The sequence below is a fragment of the Bidens hawaiensis genome, unplaced genomic scaffold (assembly GCF_021521415.1).
Source record: "Bidens hawaiensis isolate Kalapana, Puna unplaced genomic scaffold, B.hawaiensis_p1.1 tig00017039_1, whole genome shotgun sequence".
Lineage (NCBI taxonomy): Eukaryota > Viridiplantae > Streptophyta > Magnoliopsida > Asterales > Asteraceae > Bidens > Bidens hawaiensis.
The window spans coordinates 445,597-461,055 of record NW_027492579.1 but is presented as its reverse complement, the minus strand read 5'-3'; positions in this window follow the sequence as shown (position 1 = coordinate 461,055).

Sequence of the window (15,459 nt, the reverse complement as noted above, 5' to 3'; positions counted from 1 at the left end):
TTTTTATATTTATATGAAGTAATTTATAAAAATTTAATAAATATTAACACCAATATTTTAATCAAATGTATAATAGTCTTTTATTTATAATTAACAAAATTATTTATACCTAATTTCATTAGTTTTTGTAAACCTTTTTTTCGGCCTAATTTTTTCAAGCTCAAATTTCAAAAACCGAAAAAGTTGAAACCAAACGAAAACCGAAACAGAATGGTTCCAAAAACTCCAAAAACCGAAGTTTTGGGTTTCGATTTGGGTTTAGCCAAAAACCGCACCGAACCGCACCACGCACACCCTAACTGGAGATAACTTGAAGCCGTTTAAGGACTCCGTACGGCTAGGTTGGGCCAACCGACGACATCGAAAGTAGTTTAGACAATTGTCCGTTTGTTGGCGGTTAAAAAAAATAAAATAAAATAATTATAACTGTCTTACTAATTATTCCCCGCCAAAACCCTAGAATGTGTTCATCATGCCACAACGTCCCACTGACAAACACTAAAACCACTAATCGAATCAAATCAATTCAATTGAATTCAAATCCATTGAACTGTAACCGTCGAATTGAATCTGAAGAAACACTAACCGGACCCCAGACAGATTACGGGTAACCTGGGGGTTAGATAGATGTTTCCCACGAGGGGTTAGACCCGGTAAAGATGGTTCTTCTGATAACCTGCAAAACAGACACCGTGAGCTTGTCACTGAGAATGGGGGGGGGGGGGGGGGTTCCTCCTTGTGACCACCCTCCGGCGTGAGAATCAGAAAGATTGCTCTTTAAATATAAATGTATATTAAGAGATTGCTAGAGCAGATATCAGGTATAATATGATGATAATGTGATAAGATATGATGAGATGAGATGATAATACCATTTGGGGTATTTATAGCCGAAGGTAGGTTTCCAAGGAGGTGTGGCCGGCTGCAATAGTATTCCTGTTCCACCAACAGTGGCCTACGCACGTGCCCTGCTGGTAGTTGGTGGGTAGGCAGCGGCTGATAGTGACCAGGCCTGCTGTGTACTATTCCTTTTCCACCAACTGCCGGCTATGCACGTGGTATGACAGGAGTTGGTGAGTAGGCAGCGGCTAATAGTGACATACAGTACAGGAGCATGCTGCTCGCCATACTGTTGTCAATAAGCTGTCGTATCTTTAGTCAGATCTTTTGCCCATACCTCGTCAGGTACAGTACAGAAGATCTTCCCGTATCGTACGGACTGGCTTAGTTGGGCGGGAGTATTCCCCCTCCCGCCTTTGTGCGGGATTGTTCCCGGCTTTGCTCATTCCTTCAGGTGACACTGAGTGATTGAGAGCTAAGTGCCTTGTGCGTGTAGCCTTGCTGTGCGGGTGGCCTTCCCTGATGGCTTGTATCCGCAGCTGCGGGAACAGGCAGAGTCCTTCACCATTGGGAGGCATTTCCTGCGGGAACAGCTTGCGTACTGCGCGTAAGGACGTCACGTCTCTGAGCATGGTTGGTCCTGCGGATCCAGTTGGTTTCTGCGCAGACGTCCCTCTTCAAGGTGAGTCTTGCGGGTCCAACTGGGCTCTGCTGGGACCTACCTCTTCAAGTCCCCCCAGTCCAATGTTCTTCTCATGAGTGTTTAATAAAGTGAGGTGAACTTTTGGACTTAAGCAAAGGGTTTTGAAAAGGGTTTTTTAAGGTTTTCCATGGGGATTCTTCCCGCGGAAGTCCTTGTCACATGCAGAAATTCCCGACTTTCCTGCTTGAACTTTGGGTATGATGCGGGTAGGTCTGTAACCTCCTCGCAAATCAGGAGCGTTGAGTCCCACTTGTGTGGATTCTTCATGAGGTTTTGGTAGTTTTGAACATAGTGATCAATTATGTTAAAACCACCAATTCCATCCTGGAGCTTCAAACAACGTAGTTCTCGACGTTCCCGCTATGCGGGGATGTTATTTCCGTTTCCGCAAGCATTGCCCAGAAGATCCTTCTTGGTTTCAATTCCCTGCGGAGCGCTAGGTATGTGAAGGGTTTTGCCTTAACACTGTACCCGCGCTCGTCTTACGGTTACTTTACTTCCAAGGTATTCCTGGCGTCCATTCCCTGCGGGTGCTAGGTATGTGAAGGGTTTTGCCTTAACACTGTACCCGCACCCGTCTTATAGTTACTTGGTTGCCGAGGTATTCTTGGCTTCAATTCCCTGCGGGTGCTAGGTATGTGAAGGGTTTTGCCTTAACACTGTACCCGCATCCGTCTTACGGTTACTTGGTTGCCAAGTTATTCTTGGCTTCAATTCCCTGCGGGTGCCAGGTATGTGAAGGGTTTTGCCTTAACACTGTACCCGCATCCGTCTTACGGTTACTTGGTTGCCAAGTTACTCTTGGCTTCAATTCCCTGCGGGTGCTAGGTATGTGAAGGGTTTTGCCTTAACACTGTACCCGCATCCGTCTTACTGTTACTTGGTTGCCAAGTTAAGGGGTATTTTCCCGCTTACTTTTGAATCTTTGAATTTTGAAATTCGAAGAGTTGGTGAAATGATAAGAACAGTCCAAACCTCTGAAACGTCGTGCGACGGTTTCTTCTGACTGTGTCAGGACGTGCAGGAAGTTATGGTGACGTGACAGTACATGGTCATTCCAGACGCTTTTTCAGGCGCGTGGGCACGATTTTTCGGGCGCGTGGCCGCGAAATTAATGGTACGCGTCCTTTCAACAGCTGTTGCCAGCTTGCTTTTTGCCACGTGTCATAGTTTCATTGCACCTTCGATTTCTCTCTCTTCCGCATTAAATTCATCGCATTAATTGCGATTAGTATATAAAGGGGGAGAGGGTTCTTTGTAATCCACACTTTCACTCTTCTCATCTTCAAAACGATTTCCGGCGAATACTCATCTTTTCAGTCGAGCATTCCCTTGAAATCGTTTTCTTCTTTCTGCAAGATGTCTTCACGTGATCTCGAATCTACAGCCGAGGACAAGAGTACTGCTGGCGAGTGCCAGTGTGCTCTGCCTGTCGATCTGTATCAGTACGTCGTCAGGAAGTTCATGCTCGAGTCTCTCGAGCCTGAGTTTCCTGAATCCCATCAGACGGTGTACGATGCCCCCAGAGGCAAGATCGGGGTATATGCTGCATTCTTTGTTTATGGGAATCTTAGGTTCCCATTGACAAAGTTTGTTTACCGTGTCCTTGAGAGGCACGGTGTGCACCTGACCGAGGTGCATCCGATGGCGATTGCCAAGATTCGCCACTTCGAGTGGGTGTGCCGGATACTGGGCATTGAGCCCTTCGTCGACCGCCTGATGACCTTCTACTCCTGGAGGTGCATCCAGGGGTGGTACACGTTGATAACCCGGATTAAGGGTTTGAAGATTTGCGCAACCGAGCGCAGTCTTCGCTCGTGGAAGCGGGAGTTCTTCTACATTTCGGCTCGCGCCATCCCCCTTGCCATGAAATTCAAGAATGGGCAAGCACTTCCCAGCCTTCACGCCTCCAACTATCAGGAGGCGGAATGGTTTTCGAAGATATCCCGAGTCCAATCTCCGGTTTACCGGTTTGCGGAGTCCGGGATGGTGATGTTGGGGATGAGCCGGGTGTGGAAGGATGCGGATGCGCAAAAGATCCCAATCGTCCTTGAATACGGTTCGAACTCTGTTCCTTACGGTATGCTCTGTTTCCCTTTGTTAATTTAGAATTTCTTCTAATATTCTTTCCTGTTTATTTCAGAGGGGAACGACTTGCAGTCGCTCATGTACCCGCGGGAGGCTGACGGTCCCGCTCGGATGGGTACTCGCGCTCTAGACGAGAACGAGTTGCCCATCCTAGAACAAACGGCGGATCGGTTCGTGGAGGTCTACCAGCTAGGCCACGAGATCCTTAGCGCCAGGCGGCCAGGTAAGGCGCTATTCGACCCTCGACCCCTCAATGTTGAAACCTCTGCTGGAATTCCTCTAATCGTATGTTCTGATGAGGAATCCGCAAATGGTCCTCCGTTGGTGCGGAAGAAGAAGGCTGCCGGCGGGAAGGGGAAGGTGGCCTCCACTGCCGATCCGGTGCCTCGGTCTGACTCGGAGACCGAGAGCGAAGAGGTGGCGGGGAATCCCGGTGGTGATAAGACCACCATTCCGGAGGCTGTGACAACTGTCACCGGAGAGCCCAGGATGACAATGGTGAGCGGCGTGAAGAGGCCGGCTCCATCGGGTTCATCCCCGCCTGTCCGTACATTTAGGCTCAAGAAAACCCGTAAGTACAAACTTCCTTTATCTTTAACTTCATAGCTTAATATCATTAATGCTTATCTTCTTTGTGCAGGCGTGGATGTTGACGCATTCCAGGGTGGAGCGCAGAGTATCCCTCCGCCTATGACGGTAGGCTTGGTCAGCCTACCTGAGGCGACGACCCAGGCGCCTGCGCCTGCTTCCGCTGGTTCAGTTGCTCACTCCTTTGAGCCGACTGTTCCAGCTGTGATGACGTCACCGCCGGCTGTGAGTGCTATTTTTACCGCATCTTTCACCGAGCCGGCGGTTACTTTTGCTGCGGATTCCGCGGCGGCAACCGCGGCGGCTTCTACCATGCCTCCGTCATCGGCAACGACGGCCGAACCTTCAGGTATGCATGGGGCTTATCGCCAACCTCTGCCTCCTTCCCATCTGCCTGACCTCTTGGACGGATTTCCCTTGGGTTCAGGTGATGGGTTTGGCGGCTATCGGCCTGTTATTGACCCTACAGGTGCGTAGGGTTCTTTTGGCCCATTTTATATATTTTTTTATCATCTTTTCCTAACTGCTTTATGTTTTTTGCAGTGTCGGATTCCAATGAAGTGTATGTTCCACGATGGAACATTCGCCGAGGAACAACCCTTCGCACCCCTGTGGAGTGCGTGGAGTGGGCTCGTCACGCTGCTCCCAGTGGTGCGTTGGGGGAAGCCATGGCTAGCTACCAGGAGGGTAGGCTAACCAATGAGCTTCGGGTTCTCCTGATCCGGATGCAGCCGCGCGTCGAGCTGCTTTGTCGTGAAAACGACAAGTTAAAAGCAGCTCGCATTAAAGAAGTGGCTCAGGCGCGGGCTGTCCGAGAGGAGAACCAAAGGCTTACCGCGGCTGCTGCGGAAAAGGAGAAGGCCTTCAAGGCCCTCGAGGTTGAAGTTCAGGCCCGGCTCGAGGCCCGTTCCAATGCTGCCCAAGCTGTTAATGAACAGCTTCGGCTGGCTAAGGAAACTGCAAGGAACGCAACCGAGAGGGCCACCAAGGCTGAAGCTGTTGCTGAGTCTCTACGCGTGGAGAATGAAGAGCTTAAAGCCAAATTAGAGGCTCTCCAGCAGGCTCATGATGCCTTGGCGATGGAAGACGCCAAAAAGCTCCAGGAGATCTTGGACCAGAGGGGGGTGCTTGACCATACTGAGCGGAAGCTAAAGGGCGTCGAAGAGGCTGCGGCTAAAGAAGTGTTGCTTGCCAACCTCAACAAGAGTGAAGCCGAACGCGCCCGTAACGAGGCTCAAGCTGCCCTCCAAGAAGCTCTGGTTGCCAAGGAATGGCTTCTTCGAGAAGCGTTGTCTCAGGTATGCTTTTCATGTCTTTACGCTTTTCTTTGTAAATAGAAAAGGTTCTGATACTTGAATATTTTCTTGTAGGTTGTGCATCGGGTCTTCACGGAGACGTCTTATGATGATGCTATGAGCGCAGCCCTCAACGCTTCTCATGAGGATGGGGAAAAGGCCGGCTTCCTGCTTGGTCTAGGGTTCGTTGAGAAAGGCATCCCGCCTTCCAACTTCCCTTTGTATAATGTTGATACTGAAGCTGTTTACGACCAAGCAGTGAATCAGTATGCCGCCTTCCCGCATCCGGTGGTGGAGAAGGTGAACCAAGTTGCTGCTGCTGATGATGGGCTAGCTATCCTTAAAGCTTTCCTTGAACTGCCACGATCTACTGATGGTGCTGGTCCAAGTGGAAGTGGCCCTGAAGCTTGATCCTGAAGATCCCTTCCCACTGCTAGGATAGGTTTAGCTTGTATAGATTTATTTTCTTGTAGGCGGGTAGTTACCCGGCCATTCTTGTAATGAATCATTGTGAAATATAAATCTTTGTGCGGGTAAGACCGCTACTTTCTCTGGATTCCTTGCTTTATAAACGTTATATGACTTGCATACTTTAGTTTAAATTAGCAATTTTCCAAGTGTAGAATAAGTTAACCTTTGAACGTGGTAGATAATAGGTTGAAGTTTTGCTTCCTCTTTCGTGATTGTGCGGGTAGGACCGTCACTTGCACTTAGTAGGATGGCTAAACTTTACCTACATCTGACCTGCGTGGAGGTTTTCCTCATCTTTTTTGAAATTTCTAAGTGTTTAGGATAAGTTAACCTTTGAACGTGGTAGATAATAGGTTGAAGTTTTGCTTCCTCTTTCGTGATTGTGCGGGTAGGACCGTCACTTGCACTTAGTAGGATGGCTAAACTTTACCTATATCTGACCTGCGTGTAGGTTTTCCTCATCCTTTTGTTAGAAATTCTGTTTTGAATAAGTTAACCGTTCGACGCGCGGTTGTCAATAGGTTAGTGTTCAGTTTCCTCTCATGATTCATGCGGATAGACCGGCACTTTCATTTAGTAGGATGACTGAACTTTTCCCCTTCAACTGACCTGCGTGAAGGTTTGCCGTTTTTTGGGTTTAAGCGGGTTTTGCCGCCTTCCCCACGCAACGACTTTCCACGTAATTATGCGGTGAAAACCGGCATATCCGTGTTGAATAAATTAACCGTTCGACGCGTGGTTGTTAATAGGTTAGTGTTCAGTTTCCTCTATCATGATTCATGCGGATAGACCGGCACTTTCATTTAGTAGGATGACTGAACTTTTCCCCTTCAACTGACCTGCGTGAAGGTTTGCCGTTTTTTGGGTTTATGCGGGTTTTGCCGCCTTCCCCATGCAACGACTTTCCACGTAATTATGCGGTGAAGACCGGCATATCCGTGTTGAATAAATTAACCGTTCGACGCGCGGTTGTTAATATGTTAGTGTTCAGTTTCCTCTATCATGATTCATGCGGATAGACCAGCACTTTCATTTAGTAGGATGACTGAACTTTTCCCCTTCAACTGACCTGCGTGAAGGTTTGCCGTTTTTTGGGTTTATGCGGGTTTTGCCGCCTTCCCCATGCAACGACTTTCACTTATGTATGCGGTGAAAACCGGCATCAGTGTTAAAGTATAAATGTAAAATCATCAGCGTCGATGTTCTAAGGAGAATCATTTCCATTAGAAGTGGCTCTTGGCCTTTTCTTTACAAATTTGGAATTGATCTACATGCAAACTGTGTAATTGAGCTCCCTTCCATGTTGTTGGGATGGGAGTGCCATCGAGCCGATACGCACCTGGTTCGGGATCTCGTTCTTTATGCAGCATGTAGTCTCCACATTGAAGCTGGAATTTTTATTCGTGTTTTTCCCAGCTGGGGTTCTACACGCATCAGCCTGCTCAGCGTTCATTGCGCCACGAGGTGCGCGAGCGTCCCATCTCTGACAAATGCTTCGACCATGTCCTTTACGTCTGTGCATTCTTCAGTGTTGTGGCCTTTTGTCATGTGAAAGTCACAGTATTTGCTCCGATCGGCATTGGGACGATGTCGGATTATTGGAGGCTTTGGCCATGAGAGCTCCTCAGTGGCGAATATCTCGGTGACGCTTTTGGTGAGCGGCGTCCATCTGGAGTTCTGGTTCGACTGTACGTTACCCCTTCCGCCTAACCGATGTTGCAAGCCGGATGAGGTGTCAAAGTTTACCCTTGACTGCCAAATGCCTAGCTTCCGCTTTTTGTTTAATCGGGCGGTAAGGACGTTGTCTTCTCTTGTTTTCTGGGTGTAGAGGTTTGTGCTCTGTGGGAGATCTCTACCCAGTTGCTTCTCCGTTTCCGCAAAGCGTTTAGCTGCTGTCATGATGGCATCCCATGTGGATGGCATGCCATCTTTACCCGTTAAGGTGCGGATGAGCTCTGGGTCGTTCGCGCCCTGAATAAAAGCAGCGCGAACAAGATCTTCGCTAATGTTACCCAGACTTAGCTTCTTCGAGCTGAAGCAAGTGATGAAGTCTAGCAAAGATTCATCTTCCTCTCGAATGCATTTGAGGATTGTCCATTGCTACTCGGTATACTTTCTTTGCTGGCTGAAGTGTTGGCTAAACTTCTGTTGGAAGTCTGCCCAGTCGTAGATGTGGTTGACCGGTAGACGATCGAACCACGCTCTAGCAGCCCCAACAAGCGTCATTTGGAACATGTAACACCACGTAGGTTCCGTCCAACTACTGACGGTTGCCCCCGCTATGAATCTGTTCAAATGATCATCTGGGTCAGATATACCATCATATGTGCCTATGCTGGACATTTGTTTGGCACTTTTTAGGGCAATTGCTTCCGCAATGTCCCTTGCAAATTTGGACGTTCCCGCATTTGCAACGTTTGGTCTGAATGTTTTGGAGAAGTCACGTGGACTTCCACCTGTGTTTTTTGGTTTGAAGGCTTCTCCAAAATGCCTTCTCGGTTGGGAGTCCGTTTCCTTACGCTTCCCTTTTGCCGTATGGCGAGGGTTCGCGTCGGTGTCGGATTCCTCGAAGTCATCTTCCAAGTATTCTTCAAATTCGTCAGCCTGTTGGACGGAACGCAAGCGTTCGTCCAACTCAGCTTGGAATTCCCTCTGACGTGCCTCCGCCCATGCCTTAACTTCATCGAGTGTTTGGCGAGGGAGTCTTGTTCGTTTCTCTAACTGGGTATCGGTGAATCCCAGTGAGCGATTATTTACTGCACTTGCCCCAGCTTGGGTAACTGGGGTAGTGTTCGTAAAATTTACTTCACTTGCCCCGGCTTGGGTAACCGGGGTAGTGTTTGTAAAGACTGTGTAGCCGGTATTCCCCCCAGTAGCTGGGGTTGTGGTTAGCGGAATTTCTTTAACCATCTTTCCAGAAGTTTGAAAAAACTGAAAAGAAATGAAGTTCTAGCTTTTATGCACGGATGGCGCCAATGAAGAAACACTAACCGGACCCCAGGCAGATTACGGGTAACCTGGGGGTTAGATAGATGTTTCCCACGAGGGGTTAGACCCGGTAAAGATGGTTCTTCTGATAACCTGCAAAACAGACACCGTGAGCTTGTCACTGAGAAGGGGGGGGGGGGGTTCCTCCTTGTGACCACCCTCCGGCGTGAGAATCAGACTAGATTGCTCTTTAAATATAAATGTATATTAAGAGATTGCTAGAGCAGATATCAGGTATAATATGATGATAATGTGATAAGATATGATGAGATGAGATGATAATACCATTTGGGGTATTTATAACCGAAGGTAGGTTTCCAAGGAGGTGTGGCCGGCTGCAATAGTATTCCTGTTCCACCAACAGTGGCCTACGCACGTGCCCTGCTGGTAGTTGGTGGGTAGGCAGCGGCTGATAGTGACCAGGCCTGCTGTGTACTATTCCTTTTCCACCAACTGCCGGCTATGCACGTGGTATGACAGGAGTTGGTGAGTAGGCAGCGGCTAATAGTGACATACAGTACAGGAGCATGCTGCTCGCCATACTGTTGTCAATAAGCTGTCGTATCTTTAGTCAGATCTTTTGCCCATACCTCGTCAGGTACAGTACAGAAGATCTTCCCGTATCGTACGGACTGGCTTAGTTGGGCGGGAGTATTCCCCCTCCCGCCTTTGTGCGGGATTGTTCCCGGCTTTGCTCATTCCTTCAGGTGACACTGAGTGATTGAGAGCTAAGTGCCTTGTGCGTGTAGCCTTGCTGTGCGGGTGGCCTTCCCTGATGGCTTGTATCCGCAGCTGCGGGAACAGGCAGAGTCCTTCACCATTGGGAGGCATTTCCTGCGGGAACAGCTTGCGTACTGCGCGTAAGGACGTCACGTCTCTGAGCATGGTTGGTCCTGCGGATCCAGTTGGTTTCTGCGCAGACGTCCCTCTTCAAGGTGAGTCTTGCGGGTCCAACTGGGCTCTGCTGGGACCTACCTCTTCAAGTCCCCCCAGTCCAATGTTCTTCTCATGAGTGTTTAATAAAGTGAGGTGAACTTTTGGACTTAAGCAAAGGGTTTTGAAAAGGGTTTTTTAAGGTTTTCCATGGGGATTCTTCCCGCGGAAGTCCTTGTCACATGCAGAAATTCCCGACTTTCCTGCTTGAACTTTGGGTATGATGCGGGTAGGTCTGTAACCTCCTCGCAAATCAGGAGCGTTGAGTCCCACTTGTGTGGATTCTTCATGAGGTTTTGGTAGTTTTGAACATAGTGATCAATTATGTTAAAACCACCAATTCCATCCTGGAGCTTCAAACAACGTAGTTCTCGACGTTCCCGCTATGCGGGGATGTTATTTCCGTTTCCGCAAGCATTGCCCAGAAGATCCTTCTTGGTTTCAATTCCCTGCGGAGCGCTAGGTATGTGAAGGGTTTTGCCTTAACACTGTACCCGCGCTCGTCTTACGGTTACTTTACTTCCAAGGTATTCCTGGCGTCCATTCCCTGCGGGTGCTAGGTATGTGAAGGGTTTTGCCTTAACACTGTACCCGCACCCGTCTTATAGTTACTTGGTTGCCGAGGTATTCTTGGCTTCAATTCCCTGCGGGTGCTAGGTATGTGAAGGGTTTTGCCTTAACACTGTACCCGCATCCGTCTTACGGTTACTTGGTTGCCAAGTTATTCTTGGCTTCAATTCCCTGCGGGTGCCAGGTATGTGAAGGGTTTTGCCTTAACACTGTACCCGCATCCGTCTTACGGTTACTTGGTTGCCAAGTTACTCTTGGCTTCAATTCCCTGCGGGTGCTAGGTATGTGAAGGGTTTTGCCTTAACACTGTACCCGCATCCGTCTTACTGTTACTTGGTTGCCAAGTTAAGGGGTATTTTCCCGCTTACTTTTGAATCTTTGAATTTTGAAATTCGAAGAGTTGGTGAAATGATAAGAACAGTCCAAACCTCTGAAACGTCGTGCGACGGTTTCTTCTGACTGTGTCAGGACGTGCAGGAAGTTATGGTGACGTGACAGTACATGGTCATTCCAGACGCTTTTTCAGGCGCGTGGGCATGATTTTTCGGGCGCGTGGCCGCGAAATTAATGGTACGCGTCCTTTCAACAGCTGTTGCCAGCTTGCTTTTTGCCACGTGTCATAGTTTCATTGCACCTTCGATTTCTCTCTCTTCCGCATTAAATTCATCGCATTAATTGCGATTAGTATATAAAGGGGGAGAGGGTTCTTTGTAATCCACACTTTCACTCTTCTCATCTTCAAAATGATTTCCGGCGAATACTCATCTTTTCAGTCGAGCATTCCCTTGAAATCGTTTTCTTCTTTCTGCAAGATGTCTTCACGTGATCTCGAATCTACAGCCGAGGACAAGAGTACTGCTGGCGAGTGCCAGTGTGCTCTGCCTGTCGATCTGTATCAGTACGTCGTCAGGAAGTTCATGCTCGAGTCTCTCGAGCCTGAGTTTCCTGAATCCCATCAGACGGTGTACGATGCCCCCAGAGGCAAGATCGGGGTATATGCTGCATTCTTTGTTTATGGGAATCTTAGGTTCCCATTGACAAAGTTTGTTTACCGTGTCCTTGAGAGGCACGGTGTGCACCTGACCGAGGTGCATCCGATGGCGATTGCCAAGATTCGCCACTTCGAGTGGGTGTGCCGGATACTGGGCATTGAGCCCTTCGTCGACCGCCTGATGACCTTCTACTCCTGGAGGTGCATCCAGGGGTGGTACACGTTGATAACCCGGATTAAGGGTTTGAAGATTTGCGCAACCGAGCGCAGTCTTCGCTCGTGGAAGCGGGAGTTCTTCTACATTTCGGCTCGCGCCATCCCCCTTGCCATGAAATTCAAGAATGGGCAAGCACTTCCCAGCCTTCACGCCTCCAACTATCAGGAGGCGGAATGGTTTTCGAAGATATCCCGAGTCCAATCTCCGGTTTACCGGTTTGCGGAGTCCGGGATGGTGATGTTGGGGATGAGCCGGGTGTGGAAGGATGCGGATGCGCAAAAGATCCCAATCGTCCTTGAATACGGTTCGAACTCTGTTCCTTACGGTATGCTCTGTTTCCCTTTGTTAATTTAGAATTTCTTCTAATATTCTTTCCTGTTTATTTCAGAGGGGAACGACTTGCAGTCGCTCATGTACCCGCGGGAGGCTGACGGTCCCGCTCGGATGGGTACTCGCGCTCTAGACGAGAACGAGTTGCCCATCCTAGAACAAACGGCGGATCGGTTCGTGGAGGTCTACCAGCTAGGCCACGAGATCCTTAGCGCCAGGCGGCCAGGTAAGGCGCTATTCGACCCTCGACCCCTCAATGTTGAAACCTCTGCTGGAATTCCTCTAATCGTATGTTCTGATGAGGAATCCGCAAATGGTCCTCCGTTGGTGCGGAAGAAGAAGGCTGCCGGCGGGAAGGGGAAGGTGGCCTCCACTGCCGATCCGGTGCCTCGGTCTGACTCGGAGACCGAGAGCGAAGAGGTGGCGGGGAATCCCGGTGGTGATAAGACCACCATTCCGGAGGCTGTGACAACTGTCACCGGAGAGCCCAGGATGACAATGGTGAGCGGCGTGAAGAGGCCGGCTCCATCGGGTTCATCCCCGCCTGTCCGTACATTTAGGCTCAAGAAAACCCGTAAGTACAAACTTCCTTTATCTTTAACTTCATAGCTTAATATCATTAATGCTTATCTTCTTTGTGCAGGCGTGGATGTTGACGCATTCCAGGGTGGAGCGCAGAGTATCCCTCCGCCTATGACGGTAGGCTTGGTCAGCCTACCTGAGGCGACGACCCAGGCGCCTGCGCCTGCTTCCGCTGGTTCAGTTGCTCACTCCTTTGAGCCGACTGTTCCAGCTGTGATGACGTCACCGCCGGCTGTGAGTGCTATTTTTACCGCATCTTTCACCGAGCCGGCGGTTACTTTTGCTGCGGATTCCGCGGCGGCAACCGCGGCGGCTTCTACCATGCCTCCGTCATCGGCAACGACGGCCGAACCTTCAGGTATGCATGGGGCTTATCGCCAACCTCTGCCTCCTTCCCATCTGCCTGACCTCTTGGACGGATTTCCCTTGGGTTCAGGTGATGGGTTTGGCGGCTATCGGCCTGTTATTGACCCTACAGGTGCGTAGGGTTCTTTTGGCCCATTTTATATATTTTTTTATCATCTTTTCCTAACTGCTTTATGTTTTTTGCAGTGTCGGATTCCAATGAAGTGTATGTTCCACGATGGAACATTCGCCGAGGAACAACCCTTCGCACCCCTGTGGAGTGCGTGGAGTGGGCTCGTCACGCTGCTCCCAGTGGTGCGTTGGGGGAAGCCATGGCTAGCTACCAGGAGGGTAGGCTAACCAATGAGCTTCGGGTTCTCCTGATCCGGATGCAGCCGCGCGTCGAGCTGCTTTGTCGTGAAAACGACAAGTTAAAAGCAGCTCGCATTAAAGAAGTGGCTCAGGCGCGGGCTGTCCGAGAGGAGAACCAAAGGCTTACCGCGGCTGCTGCGGAAAAGGAGAAGGCCTTCAAGGCCCTCGAGGTTGAAGTTCAGGCCCGGCTCGAGGCCCGTTCCAATGCTGCCCAAGCTGTTAATGAACAGCTTCGGCTGGCTAAGGAAACTGTAAGGAACGCAACCGAGAGGGCCACCAAGGCTGAAGCTGTTGCTGAGCCTCTACGCGTGGAGAATGAAGAGCTTAAAGCCAAATTAGAGGCTCTCCAGCAGGCTCATGATGCCTTGGCGATGGAAGACGCCAAAAAGCTCCAGGAGATCTTGGACCAGAGGGGGGTGCTTGACCATACTGAGCGGAAGCTAAAGGGCGTCGAAGAGGCTGCGGCTAAAGAAGTGTTGCTTGCCAACCTCAACAAGAGTGAAGCCGAACGCGCCCGTAACGAGGCTCAAGCTGCCCTCCAAGAAGCTCTGGTTGCCAAGGAATGGCTTCTTCGAGAAGCGTTGTCTCAGGTATGCTTTTCATGTCTTTACGCTTTTCTTTGTAAATAGAAAAGGTTCTGATACTTGAATATTTTCTTGTAGGTTGTGCATCGGGTCTTCACGGAGACGTCTTATGATGATGCTATGAGCGCAGCCCTCAACGCTTCTCATGAGGATGGGGAAAAGGCCGGCTTCCTGCTTGGTCTAGGGTTCGTTGAGAAAGGCATCCCGCCTTCCAACTTCCCTTTGTATAATGTTGATACTGAAGCTGTTTACGACCAAGCAGTGAATCAGTATGCCGCCTTCCCGCATCCGGTGGTGGAGAAGGTGAACCAAGTTGCTGCTGCTGATGATGGGCTAGCTATCCTTAAAGCTTTCCTTGAACTGCCACGATCTACTGATGGTGCTGGTCCAAGTGGAAGTGGCCCTGAAGCTTGATCCTGAAGATCCCTTCCCACTGCTAGGATAGGTTTAGCTTGTATAGATTTATTTTCTTGTAGGCGGGTAGTTACCCGGCCATTCTTGTAATGAATCATTGTGAAATATAAATCTTTGTGCGGGTAAGACCGCTACTTTCTCTGGATTCCTTGCTTTATAAACGTTATATGACTTGCATACTTTAGTTTAAATTAGCAATTTTCCAAGTGTAGAATAAGTTAACCTTTGAACGTGGTAGATAATAGGTTGAAGTTTTGCTTCCTCTTTCGTGATTGTGCGGGTAGGACCGTCACTTGCACTTAGTAGGATGGCTAAATTTTACCTACATCTGACCTGCGTGGAGGTTTTCCTCATCTTTTTTGAAATTTCTAAGTGTTTAGGATAAGTTAACCTTTGAACGTGGTAGATAATAGGTTGAAGTTTTGCTTCCTCTTTCGTGATTGTGCGGGTAGGACCGTCACTTGCACTTAGTAGGATGGCTAAACTTTACCTATATCTGACCTGCGTGTAGGTTTTCCTCATCCTTTTGTTAGAAATTCTGTTTTGAATAAGTTAACCGTTCGACGCGCGGTTGTCAATAGGTTAGTGTTCAGTTTCCTCTCATGATTCATGCGGATAGACCGGCACTTTCATTTAGTAGGATGACTGAACTTTTCCCCTTCAACTGACCTGCGTGAAGGTTTGCCGTTTTTTGGGTTTAAGCGGGTTTTGCCGCCTTCCCCACGCAACGACTTTCCACGTAATTATGCGGTGAAAACCGGCATATCCGTGTTGAATAAATTAACCGTTCGACGCGTGGTTGTTAATAGGTTAGTGTTCAGTTTCCTCTATCATGATTCATGCGGATAGACCGGCACTTTCATTTAGTAGGATGACTGAACTTTTCCCCTTCAACTGACCTGCGTGAAGGTTTGCCGTTTTTTGGGTTTATGCGGGTTTTGCCGCCTTCCCCATGCAACGACTTTCCACGTAATTATGCGGTGAAGACCGGCATATCCGTGTTGAATAAATTAACCGTTCGACGCGCGGTTGTTAATATGTTAGTGTTCAGTTTCCTCTATCATGATTCATGCGGATAGACCGGCACTTTCATTTAGTAGGATGACTGAACTTTTCCCCTTCAACTGACCTGCGTGAAGGTTTGCCGT